The sequence below is a fragment of the Oryctolagus cuniculus genome, chromosome 6 (assembly GCF_964237555.1).
Source record: "Oryctolagus cuniculus chromosome 6, mOryCun1.1, whole genome shotgun sequence".
Taxonomy (NCBI): Eukaryota; Metazoa; Chordata; class Mammalia; order Lagomorpha; family Leporidae; genus Oryctolagus; species Oryctolagus cuniculus.
Genome location: NC_091437.1, coordinates 63,609,426 through 63,621,538, shown reverse-complemented (window position 1 = coordinate 63,621,538; position 12,113 = coordinate 63,609,426). Strand labels below are relative to the sequence as shown.

The 12,113-nt window shown below is 51.9% G+C and overlaps 1 long non-coding RNA gene across 1 annotated transcript in view; it reads left to right on the top strand.

Annotated features, from left to right (window-relative positions):
- LOC138850221 (uncharacterized) overlaps positions 1–3,108 on the top strand; it is a 104,689-nt gene extending 101,581 nt beyond the window's left edge. Inside the window, exon 4 of the long non-coding RNA XR_011389917.1 lies at positions 2,983–3,108. This is a non-coding gene — a long non-coding RNA (uncharacterized lncRNA). The remainder of the gene's footprint in view (positions 1–2,982) is intronic.
- The last annotated feature ends 9,005 nt before the right edge of the window (positions 3,109–12,113 follow it).

Below are 12,113 nucleotides of genomic sequence, written 5' to 3'. Positions count from 1 at the left end.
CCTTCCAACTGTATATATATTTTTATTTCTTTTTTTTTCTTAAGATTTATCTCATTTATTTGAAAGGCAGAGTGACACAGAGAGAGAGAGGGAGAGACAAAGGGATCTTCCATCCGCTGGCTCATTCTTCAAATGGCTACAACAGCCAGGACTGTGCCAGACCGAGGCCAGGAGCCTGGAACTCCATCAGGGTCTCCCGTGTGGGTAGCAGGGGCCAGAGCTCTTGGGCCATCTTCTGCTGCTTTCCCAGGTGCATTAGCAGGGAGCTGGGTAGGAAGCAGAGCGACCGTGACTTGAACCCACGCTCACCTGGAATCTGGTGGCTCAGGGCGTGACTTAACCTGTTGCTCACAACACAGACCTGTCTGTTCCTTTTTTGACTCACTGCACCGAGTAGGACAGCGAGTGTGCTGCTGGACGAGAGTGGGGAGAGGGAACGTCCCGCCTTGTTCCCGGTATTAGGAGGAAAGCATTCACGCTCTCACTGGGAAGTTCGGTGCTGGCTTTCAGTTTTTTTGTAGATGCTCCTTATCAAGTTGAAGAAATTTCCCTTCTGTCAGTTTCCTGAGAGTTTTTTTTTTTTTAAACAAATGGGTATTTGATTTTGTCAAATGCTTTTCTGCATCTATGGGTATGATCATGTAGTTTTTCTCCTCTCTTTATAAAAGAAACATTTATAGTTAAATGGTGGTCCTATAGACAGTTATATCTTAAACCACAGTAATTCTTAGGGGTGATGTTTATTAGCTCAGGCATTAGCATGAGGGAACCATTAAGAATAAGAAAGCTCAGGGCCAGCGCCATGGCTCAATAGGCTAATCCTTCACCTGTGGCACCAGCACCCTGGGTTCTAGTCCCGGTTGGGGCGCCGGGTTCTAGTCCCAGTTGCTCCTCTTCCAGTCCAGCTCTCTGCTGTGGCCCGGGAGTGCAGTGGAGGATGGCCTAAGTGCTTGGGCCCTGCACCCGCATGGGAGACCAGGAGGAAGCACCTGGCTCCTGGCTTCAGATCGGTGCAGTGCGCCGGCCGTAGCGGCCATTTTGGGGGGTGAACCAATGGAAGGAAGACCTTTCTCTCTTTCTCTCTGCTCTCTGTCTCTCTTTCTCACTAACTCTGCCTGTCCAAAAAAAAAAAAAAAAAAAAAAAAAAAAAAAGAGAGAGAGAGAGAGAGAGAGAAAGAAAGCTCAGATAGCTTAAAAATTGCTTTTAAAAAAGATTTATTTATTTGAAAGGCAGAGTTACAGAGAGGCAGAGAGAGAGAGAGATCGGTTTTCCATCGCTGGTTCACTCCCCAAATGTCCACCATGGCTGGAGCTGTGCCAATTCAAAGCCAGGAGCCTGGAGCCTGGAGCCTGGAGCTTCTTCCAGGTCTCCCTCATGCGTGCAGCGTCCCGAGCACTTGAGCCATCTTCTACTGCTTTCCCAGGGCACAGCAGGGAGCTGGATCGGTGGTGGAGCAGTGGGACCTGACCCGGTGCCCATATAGGATGCTGGCACTGCAGCTGGTAGCTTTGCCTGCTACACCACAGCACCAGCCCCAAAAACTGTTTTAAATATTGCTACAAAAGTCGCTTCAGTTCAACATAAACAACAATGTTTATCCTCTGTCCAGATAGGATTTTTCAAGAAACGATCCCGAAGGCAGCTGGTTGTCACAGCTCTTGCTGTGGCTGACCACGGTCGCACGGTGTCTCAATCATTTTCCCCACAGCATCCCACAGCTGACATTACAACTAACTTGGGTGGGTCATTTCCTCTGACACCAGAGCTCTGGTTTCTTGCCTGTCCAACCATTGTCTCTTCCTGTTTGTTACATTTGCTACATTTGTGAACAGCAGCTGCGCCCAACATTTCAGGTAGAAACCCTGCACTACACTAGACAGCTTCCAGCCAACCGTTTACAGTCTTGGTGCCCTCCTGCTACTGACGAGGTCTCGACAGTGTCCATGTGTGAGACCCTCAGCCCGGCTTGTGGGGAGGAACGGATGACGCTACAGGCGTGTGCTGTAGCAGGTACGTGCCAGCACCCTGTTGAACTGTGATCCCAGCCAAAAGGATCCAGAAGAAGCCTCGTGTTGGAAGGCACTCCGTGCTTGCCAAGTGCTGCTACCCCGTCTTCATGCTCATTGCTCCTTGCCACTGCTTGAAGGCGGCGCTGTTTGATCTCCAAATAATTGTAGCAGTGCCGACACCGGAACTCTCCAAGCGGTTCCAATGACAGAGCAAACCAAAAAATAAACCACAGAAAAACGGGCACCCCAGGCTTATAACAGAAAGGCACGGGGTCACCAAGTGGCCCTATCTTTTCTTTGTCATTCATGCCCCCCCACTCTCCCAAATATGAATACTATCATGGTTGGTCAGGTCAAAAGCTGACCTTAAGAACCATTATTGGGGCCGGTGCTGTGGCACAGTGGATAAAGCTACCTCCTGAAGTGCTCTGGCATCCCATATGGGCACCGGCTTGGGACCCAGCTGCTGCACTTCCCATCCAGCTCTCTGCTATGGCCTGGGAAAGCAGTAGAAGATGGCCCAGGTCCTTGGGTCCCTGCACCCATGTGGGAGACCCAGAAGAAGCTCCTGGCTCCTGGCTTCAGATCAGCACAGCTCCAGCCATTGCACATTGCAGCCATTTGGGGAGTGAACCAGTGGATGGAAGACCTCTCTCTCTCTCTCTCTCTCTCTCTCTCTCTGCCTCTCCTCTCTCTATGTAACTCTGACTTTCAAATAAATAAATAAATCTTAAAAAAAAAAAAAGAACCATTATCATCCTTCAAAGATGTTGGTTGTGATTCACAAAAGCGATACAAAACTCAGCACCTCTTTCATTAAAAAAAAAAAAAAAAAAAAAAAAAAAGGAGAAACCTGATGGACACTAGATTGTTCTGACAGCTGCCTGGGGAGCAGGTCTGATCCTTGCACACAGTCGGATGCACAGGTGGCCATTTTGACTAAAACCGGCTTGAACACATTGCTTGTTCCAGCTCCAGCTCTTCTGTGGCCTTAGATCTCCGGGGAAGGACTCCAAGTTGCTCCTGTGTCTGACTGCAGTGCCGACCTGGGGACTTGGAGCAGATCTGTGTCGTGTTCTGGGGACCTGCTGCCATGGCGTCTGGGGCTCTCGCTCTGACGGGTGCCTTTCTCAGGAGACCAACTCCTCCTCCTCCTGCTGTGGCGCCGTGTAGGAGCGCCCGGGGCTTTGCCGGCAGTGATCTGCTGACTTCCCCGTCTTCTTCTTCCTCGTCTTCCTCTTCCTCGCCGTCCCTGGCCTCCCTCCTGACTGCAGGCTCCAGTTGCTCAACTCTCTCCAGCACATAGCGTTTCTGGAGCGGGACGTGGCTGGTTCAGCGGGAAGTCGCTGTATGTTGATTACATGTCTACTATAAATAGATATACTCCAATAATCTGTTTCCCCTCCAGGAGCTTTCTTTGGTGGTGTACATCTTTGAAGACATTAAGTCATTTCATCTAAATTATATGTTTGTGGGCACAGAGATGGGGCTAATATTTATTTGTTATCTTAAAAACTTTGTTGATTTGAAAATCAGAGAGTCCACTGGGTCACTCTCCAAATGCCTGCGATAACTGGGACTGGGCAGAGGCCAAAGCCAAGAGCCGAGAGGCAGAAGCCTCAGTCCAGGTCTCCCACGTGGATGGCAGGAACTCAACTACTTGAGTCATCACTGTTAGGTAGGAAGTCAGATATGAGCTTATGTGTGTGTGACAAAGGCCTAGTCTATGTCCAGCATCTGCATCTGCATCTCAAAGTCATCCTGCTAACGTTTCAGGGGCAGCCCAGCATCTGCACTTCAAATGCCCTCCCTGCTTTTCCTCTAACAGGGCCAGCGCCAGCCAGACTTCCCCCTGTCTCAGGGAGAAAACTCAGATAGAAGTTTTTCTGTTTACATCCAAAAAGCCCTTTGTTCCAAGAGGAGCAGAGGTGGGGAAGCAAGACCCATCTCCTTAGACACCCCCCCACCGCCACCCCCCACCCCCCACGTACTCCCCAACCCCCCTCCACCCTCAACTGGACTGCACGCTCAGCCCTCTGCCTCTCTGCTGAGCTGCCCGCCTGGCCTGCCCAGTAATCTCTCTACTCAACCATGTAACCTCGCCCCCCTCCCCCAGTCTGAGCGACTGGGCACTCTCTCTTAGGTTCTGTCTGGAAAGGTGCCCATCCGTACATCCTTACGGATGTCCCTTCTCTAATAAACCTTGCTATTTTACCTCCCACTACTCTCTGTCTCATGCCTGAATTCTTTCTTGAATGAAGACAAGAACCCTCCAATTCTCCAGTAACAGTCACTGCTGACTCCCAGGGCTGTATCAGCAAGGGGCTGAACCAGGCATTGAGGCCAGGCACTTTGATAGGAAACACAGGCATCTTTTTTAAAAGACTCATTTATTTATTTGAAAGGCAGAATTAGAGAGGAGAGACAGAGAGAAATCTTCCATGTGCTGGTTCAGTCCCCCAAATGGCTGCAATGGCCAGGGCTCAGCCAAGCCAAAGCCAGGAGCCAGGAGCTCCTTCTGGGTCTCCCACATGAGTGCAGGGCCCCAAGCACTTGGGCCATTTTCCACTGCTTCCCCAGGTGCACTAGCAGGGAACTGGATCAGAAATGGAGCAGCCGGGATTTGAACCAGTGCCAATAAGGGATGCCAGCAAGCCCTTATGAACACAGGCATCTTCAATGCTGAGCCAAATGCCTGCCCCTTCAGTTATCTTTTTAATGTCCGTGGGATTTGTATTAGTGACCTGCCCCTCACTTCTGAAATTAAAAATTTGTTTTCTCTCTCCCCCTTTTTCCCATTTTTTTGTTAGCATGGCTTGAGATTCATCTAAGATTTTGGCTTCATTTATTTTTTTCCTACTGGTTTCCTGTTTTCAATTTTATTTATTTCTGCCTTAACTTTTGTTTCTGTTCTTTTGCTTGGTTCCGGGTGACATTGCCCTTCTTCTCTAGTTGCCTAAGGTGGGAGCACAGATGATCGATTCCAGATCTTTTCCCTTTTTTAGTGGCTGTGGCTGGGCCGCAGATCTCTCTCCAGGCGCCACCATCCCTGCATCCCACAAGTTTGGACAGGTTGCACTCTCAGACTTATTTGATCCATGGTTTATTTGGAAGTGTTTTCACGCATCTCATTATTTGCAATCCAATCTCATTGGATTTTTTTTTTTTTTTTGACAGGCAGAGTGGACAGTGAGAGAGAGAGACAGAGAGAAAGGTCTTCCTTTGCCGTTGGTTCACCCTCCAATGGCGCACCGCGCTGATCCAATGGCAGGAGCCAGGAGCCAGGTGCTTTTCCTGGTCTCCCATGGGGTGCAGGGCCCAAGCACCTGGGCCATCCTCCACTGCACTCCCTGGCCACAGCAGAGGGCTGGCCTGGAAGAGGGGCAACCGGGACAGAATCCGGCGCCCTGACCGGGACTAGAACCCGGTGTGCCGGCGCCGCTAGGCGGAGGATTAGCCTAGTGAGCCGCGGCGCCGGCCCAATCTCATTGGATTTTGCAGCCATCTTCCTGCTCTGGTTTCTAGTGTCATTTCATCTGCAAGCACACTTTGCATGGCTCTTCTTCTTTCAAATTGCTTCAAGTGGGTTTTATGGTCAACTACGTGATCTATCTTGGGAGCTGTTCCCTGGGAGCACGAGAAGAAGATGTACTCTGATGTCGGATGAAGTACTCTGTAAATGTCAGTTAGATTCAGTGTGCTAATGCTGTTTCAGCTTGGCTATATCCTCGCTATTTTGTCTGTTGGATGTCACTTACAGACAGATCTGTTCTGATAATTACTGATAATTTTTGGAAACTGGTAACTGTTGGATTTTGGAAACTGATAACTGTGTCAATTACTGATGGGTGATCCTGTGCCTGGCTGGGAGACTGCCTGCCTAGCCCCTGCAGTTAAGAGGGCGTGGCACACCATGCCTGCCCTGGTAATCGGCTCAGGCACACTGAGATCCACACATGACCTGACTGCTGGCAGGCCACAGTGGCCCCAGGCACATTTCCCCCACCCCTGCTTCCTGTTGAGGGCCTTGTAATTGTCAACTAGGTAAACACCTCCTGGGGGTGGTCCAAACCCATAAGACCACCTGGAAGGCTACCTAGGCTAAGTAACCTTCAAGCTGATTGGAGAAGCATAGTGGCACCAATATCAGCTTTATCCTCTAGAATTAGTGTTGCTACCCTGAACTAGCTACTCCCCTTTGCCTGCCCCATAAAAACTTGTGCCTGACTGTTAATAAACAGACATGTTCGCTGAAACTGTCTCCAGTACTTGTCGAAGAATGCTGTCGCCCCACCATCCGGACAGTGTGGGCCTCGCAGGACGAGCCCACAGAGCGGTGTTGAATTCACTCACTACAATGGCGAGCTTGTCTCTTTTTCTTACAGTTCTATCAGTTTTTGCCTCATATATTTTGATTTTTTTTGTTAGACGCATACACGTTAAGAATTTGATATCTTAGGGCCAGCGCCGCAGCTCACTAGGCTAATCCTCCGCCTTGCGGCGCCGGCACACCGGGTTCTAGTCCTGGTTGGGGCACCGGATTCTGTCCCAGTTGCCCCTCTTCCAGGCCAGCTCTCTGCTGTGGCCCGGGAGTGCAGTGGAGGATGGCCCAAGTGCTTGGGCCCTGCACCCCGTGGGAGTCCAGGATAAGTACCTGGCTCCTGCCATTGGATCAGCGCGGTGCACCGGCCGCAGTGTGCCGGCCGTGGCGGCCATTGGAGGGTGAACCAACGGTAAAGGAAGACCTTTCTCTCTGTCTCTCTCTCTCAATGTCCACTCTGCCTGTCAAAAAAAAAAAAATTTTGATATCTTTGTGAAGAATTGACCTTTTATGATCCCTAATAATTGTTCTGCCTCCGATGCCTTATTTGTCTGATTCAATATAGCTACTCCATATTTCTTTTGACTGGTATTAGCATAATGTACCTTTGTCTGTCTTTTTGTTTTCAATCTACTTGTTTCTTTACATTCAATTTATTTATTTGAAAGGCAGGGGTGGGGGAGTGTATTCCATGCACTGGCTCACTCCCCAAATGCCCACAATAGCCAGGGCTGGGCCAGGCCAAAGCCTGGAGCCCATAACTCAATCTGGTTCTCCCACATGGGAGGCAGGAACCCAATCACTGGAGCCATGACGGCTGCCTTGTAGGTTCAGCATGGGCATGGAGCTGGAATCAGGAACAGAGTTGGCACTCTGGTCTGGGGTGTGGGTGTCCCAGCAGGCACCCTAACTACCCGGCCAAATGCCTGTCCCCGTCTTTGCCTTTTAATCATTTAAAATGATCACTGATGTAGTTGGATTCCTGTCTCCTACGTGTGTCTATTCCACTAGTTACATTCATCCTAGTTTTTCTTATTTCCCTTCTGTCTTCTCTGGTTTAACTGAAAATACCTCGTGATCCTGTTGTTTCCTGTATTGGTATAATGATTATATTTCACGTCCGCTGACTCTTCTCATCTGCGTCCTGTCTACTGGGCATCTAGCCATCCTCAGGAGTGGCTGTCCTGTGCAATGGTTATGACACCACTTGGGAGGCCTGCGCCCCATCGCAGAGTGCCAGCTTTACTTCTGATTCCAGCTTCCTGCTCATGTGCACCCTGAGTATGCCACGATGGCTCAGGTACTTGGTCCCTGCCACCCACATTCCAGACTCAGATTAAACTCCTGGCTCCTGGCTTTGACCTGGCCAGCCCTGGCTTTGCAGGCATTTGAGGAGTGAGTCCACAGATGGAAGATCTCTCTGTGTCTCTGTCTCTCAACAAAATGTTTTTGAAGGCATTGTCTCTGTCACAGTGCTTTGACTATTAGTTTCCACCCTTCTGTTCACATCACCCACCTGTTCTCTCATGGTGTCTACTTTCTCCATCAGAGCCCTTAGCACATTAGTCATAGTTATTTTAAATGTCTGCTAATCTGGAGACAGGGAGGCTGAAGGAGCTGTTGAGCCACCTGGGGGCAGTTCCGCTTATCTTGAGGTCTCCAGGACGTGAGTTTGCTCCCTCTTAGGCTCCAGAGATAAACAGATAGCCCTCCTGGACCAGGTCCACACTGGTTTATGGGACCAGGCTTGACCTTGAGTGAGGTCATTACGTGCTTATCGTAATACGTTAGCATGCTGGGGCTGGCATTGTGGCACAGCACCCGTAGTGTTAGGTAGGAAGTCAGATATGAGCTTATGTGTGTGTGACAGACATAAAGAGAAGACGTCTATGTCCAGCACATGCATCTGCATCTCAAAGTCATCCCGATAACGTTTCAGGGGCTGCCTGTTATTCGTATCCTGCCCTGCCCCCTTCTACCCGACAACCTGCCAGGTGGGGGTCCCCGCCCCTTCTGCCTGACAAATCTTCCACAGTCTCCCAAATGCAGCCCAGTATCTGCATTTCAAATATCCTGCTCTGGATCCCGATTCTCCAGGGGGTCCTGCTCACCCTTCCTCTAAACTCAGGACAGTGCCAGCTAGGCTTCCTCCTGTCTGATACCTTCAGGGGAAAACTCAGAAGTTTTTTCTATTTACATCCAAAAAGCCCTTTGTTCCAAGAGGAGCACAGGTGGGGAAGCAAGACCCATCTCCTTAACATCCCCCCCCCCCCACCTCAACTGGACTGCGCGCTCAGCCCTTTAGCCCTCTACCTCTGCTGAGCCGCCCGCCTGGCCTGCCCAGGTGTATTCTCTAAACTCAACCATGTAACACCCCCCCCCCCCAAGTCCAAGCGACTGGGCACTCTCTCTCAGGTTCTGTCTGGAAAGGTGCCCATTTCCTGCGCGGGAAACCCAGTTGGAGTTTTGACCTGGACCAGATCAGCTGTTGCAGTCATTTGGAGAGTGAACTAGCAGACAGATCTCTCTCCTCTTCCTCTCCCTCTACTCTGTCAAATAAATACCTTTTTTTGAAAAAAACAAAAAAAACAAAAAAATACTAGCATGCTAATTGGCATAGCAGAAAAAGGAGTGAAAGGAGGCGACAGCTAGATTCTGGGAAATCGCCACCTACTTCTCAGAAAAACTGTAATTCTTCCTCCTGGTAAGGAGACCTGCATTAACCCATAGATGTTAAAATGAGCAAGTTGAGACGAGCCCCCTGCCCCTCAGTGAGCCCTCGCCCTGACCGTGGAGTAGGCACGTTCACTTTCCCCGTAGGAACTTGCCGCTTGCTATTTGCTCTTCTCTGGCTCACTCTTGGCTTCTTTCTCAAGGACCTGGTTACCAATTGCAAACTCTGTGGCAGAGCTGAGCTGGGTACTGCCGCTTGCTTTGTCTCTAATCTGTGTGTTCCTTGCTGGTTAGCATGCCTTACTTGTAAGCCGTGAGTCACTGGGGAAAGTGACTGATGATGAAAGTGACTGTTGGGTGCGGTCTGGTGTTCATCTGATTAGGACTTGGACTCGGGTTTAATTTTAACTAAATTTTTACTTCTTTCAGATGTTCTTGATTTTTTTGTCCCCTCTGTGGCCTTTTGGTTTCCTAAGGACTAATTAAAAAAAACAAACAAACAAACAAAAAAACCAGTAATGTCTTCTCAGCCATTAGTCAGGACTGCTGCGCTGCAGCTTTGCTGGTGCAGTGGGCAGGTTTGGGGCAGGGGACGCATTTACCGTGGTTGCATCTCAGTCTTGCAGGGGACCCATGCCCCTGGCTGTGACCTCACATGTGTCTCCTAGCCCTGTCCCTCCCCTGCTTGGGAAGCGGGCAGTGGAGCTGGGTAAGCGCCCCGCCCCCTCGGTGAGATGGGCTCTAGCATCCTTCTCTGGGACAGTAGGCCATGGAGACAGTGCCGGGTCTGCCCGAGGCTGGAGGGGACTTCACTTGGCCCGCAGCCATCCCCGACCGGCGTCACAGTCAGCATCAATGTTCTCGGCGGTGTGTGGCTGCACCAGCATCTACAGCAGGGAAGCTGGCTGCAGCTCTGACTGGACTTGCCCAGGCCCCGCAGCCCCAGTTCTCCCGTGAGTCCAAGACAACTCGCTTTGCAGTCTGTTGGTCCATTTTGTTGTTGTAAGGATGCGAGCAATGACCTCCAAGTTCTTGATGTGTTGGTGCTGGAAGCAGACATTGCTTTTCCTTTTGTTTTTCACTAGAAAAGCACGCTGGCAGAGGCCAGCGTGGTGCAGTAGGTTAAGCTGCTGCTCCTGTACACTGCTGGGGCGGCAGGAACACCCCCAATGACTTGCCAGGCCCGATTCCAGCGTGCTCACTCCACCCCTCTCTGCCTGTCACCCACAGTTCCCAGTCTGAGTGGCCATCTCTGACTCCACCAGCAGCATGTCGCCCACCCCCTGCCCCCAGCCCCAGGGGACCCCCATTTTCCTTGGGGCAGAGAAGTCCCAGAGGGATACTTTGCATCTCCTTTGTGGTCCCGCTTTCTTCCCAGAGGCAGGACACCAAAGCCCTTTGGCCAGCCCTTCCCACCTGCCCTCTGTGGCTGGGGAGAAGAACGGGCCCAGAGAGGAAGGAGCCCCTCTCTGTACACAGGCACCTGCTGCTCTGAAGGCTGAGTCCAGGTGTACAGCCCAGGCCCTGCCACTTGTCAGCTCTGTGACCCAGGCAAACCCCTCACCTCTCTGAGCTCTGCCTTGCTCCTCTCTGCAACAGGTGAATAAACAGGACCAAGGGACTGGCACCATGGCACGGTGAGTTTAGCCATGCCGCCATCCCATATCACAGTGCTGGTTCGAGTCCCAACTTTTCAACTTCCAATCTAGCTCCCTGCCGATGCACCTGGGACAGCAGCTGAAGGTGGCCCAAGTGTTTGGAACCCTGCATATACGTGGGAGACCTGGAGGGAGTTCCAGGCTCCTGGCTTCAGGGCTGTTAAGGCCATTTGGGGAGTGAACCAGTGGAATAAAGCTCTCTCTCTCTCCCTCCCTGTCACTAGGCCTTCCAGGTAAATAAATAAATCTTAGGCTGGCACTGCAGCTCACTAGGCTAATCCTCCGCCTGCGGTGCCAGCACACCGGGTTCTAGTCCCGGTTGGGGCGCTGGATTCTGTCCCGGTTGCCCCTCTTCCAGGCCAGCTCTCTGCTGTGGCCAGGGAGTGCAGTGGAGGATGGCCCAAGTGCTTGGGCCCTGCACCCGCATGGGAGACCAGGAGAAGCACCTGGCTCCTGGCTTCGGATCAGTGCGGTGCGCCGGCCACAGTGGCCATTGGGGGGTGAACCAACGGAAAAAGGAAGACCTTTCTCTCTGTCTCTCTCTCTCTCACTGTCCACTCTGCCTGTCAAAATAAAAAAATTAAAAAATCTTAACCACAGGGCCAAGTTCTAAGGGCGAGGGCTCAGGGAAATACCACCACGGGAAGACGTGTGGGTGGGGAAGGTTCAGCGAGTGTGGCCATGCTGGCCAGGCGCCGGGCCAGGTGCTCCTGCAAGTTTCCCCACGCCCTGGCCAGTGAGGCAGGGGTCAGGGCCACTCCATGAAGAAGACAAACCCAGCCTGAGCCACCAGCTTCTTTCCCGTGCCAGTCACAGCGAGTGGTGGAGGCCCAGGAGGGGGCTGCACCAGGACCAGCCCGGGGTGCCCATGGTGCCTCAATGATGGGGTTGGTGACAGCGGTCATGGGGCAGTGTGGAGCACAGGGTTGGGGATGTACTGCCCCAGTGCAGGTGGCAAGGAAGGGACCGCCTGGCTTTTGAAGTCTAGGTGCCAGGGGTGGGGCCGGGGCTTTTGTATCACAGCTGTCCCCACGTGACATGGAGCCCACGCAGCGGCAGGTGGGGCTGCCAGGAGACGGGCAGAGGGCGCCCCGGCCTCTTCCCAGCATGCTGGCTCCTCACTGCAGCCATGCGGCTGAACTGCTGGGTAGTCAGGGAGCCTGGACTGAACCTCTGATCTGGAAGCTTTACCCCCAGCCGTTTCTGCTTCCATCTGTCAGCTGATAACCAGTTGTGTAGTACACAACCCATGCTACTGTACATGGTCACCTTCAGGGGAGCCCCTTGGGCCTGGGCTGTCGATTCCACCCCACTGGACTCTGCGGCCTCACCCCCCTTCTCCGGGGCAGGGGCCCCGACAGCCTCCTCTGGCTTCTGCCTCAAATCTTCCAAAGTCTACTGCCTTGTAGGTTTCCCCCAAGCCCACACCCTAACTCCATGGTCTCCCTTGG